Below are 828 nucleotides of genomic sequence, written 5' to 3'. Positions count from 1 at the left end.
AAAAAATATTGATATAAGTTGGAGGACAAGCCAATGTGGCAGGTGTACAGTTCACGGCTGGGCAGGAAGGCGGGTTGCTGGTGCAGCACCCACAGAGGGCTGGTGCGGGTCTGTAGGGCCAGTGGGCGGAGGCGGTGAGGTCTTAGGTGTGCCTGAGGGGCTCCTGGTGGTCTCCATCAGAGACCAGATCTTGGGCTTGCTGTGGGACACTCCCTGCAGGCCGCCCGCCACAAAGTTGGGGCTCAGCAGGCGCATGCTGCCGGGCTCCAGGCCCTCCTTGGCAGAGTCCAGGGGCTAGTCTTGGGGCTTGAGCTCCTCAGCTGTCGCCAGCTGCGAGGCTGAGTCCTGAGTCTGCAATGTTCGCACAGCTCGGTCTTGTCCTCATTGTCTTCGTTGCTCTGGTCGCCATCGTGTGGATGTCGATGCTCTCCAAATCAATCTCATTGTCATTCTCGGCCTTCTCTGGGTCGCCATTCGTGTCACTGCTAAAAAGGGCACAGTCCTCCTGGTCCTTGCTGCTCACATCCCATGTCAACTTGTTCTCCTTCTTGAGGCGCAAGCGTGCATTGGGGAACCAGGTGGAGACCTGCGTGAGGGTCATCTTGCTAATGATGCCTAGCATGATCTTTTCATCCTTGGTGGAGTAGGGGTTCTTGCAGTGTTCGTTCAGTGAGGCCTTGAGTATGCTGGTGCTCTTGTGTGTGCGTTCTTGGACCACCCGGGGGTCCTCATACTGGAACTGGACATAGGGGTTATATGCAGGTGTCCTGTGCATGACAAAGGTGGCCTGGTCACCCTGGGGTTGTCCTTGAGCTCATACTGAAGCCC

At 57.0% G+C, this 828-nt stretch overlaps 1 pseudogene; it reads right to left on the bottom strand.

The window, feature by feature from the left end:
- Positions 1 to 27: 27 nt before the first annotated feature.
- Positions 28 to 825, bottom strand: LOC110594961 (annotated as a pseudogene).
- Between the last annotated feature and the right edge of the window lie 3 nt (positions 826 to 828).

The sequence above is a fragment of the Carlito syrichta genome, unplaced genomic scaffold, assembly GCF_000164805.1.
Source record: "Carlito syrichta isolate Samal-C Ts95f unplaced genomic scaffold, Tarsius_syrichta-2.0.1 Scaffold174704, whole genome shotgun sequence".
Classification (NCBI taxonomy): Eukaryota; Metazoa; Chordata; class Mammalia; order Primates; family Tarsiidae; genus Carlito; species Carlito syrichta.
Note: the sequence above shows the minus strand (reverse complement) of the source record. Positions and strands in the feature narration are given on the sequence as shown.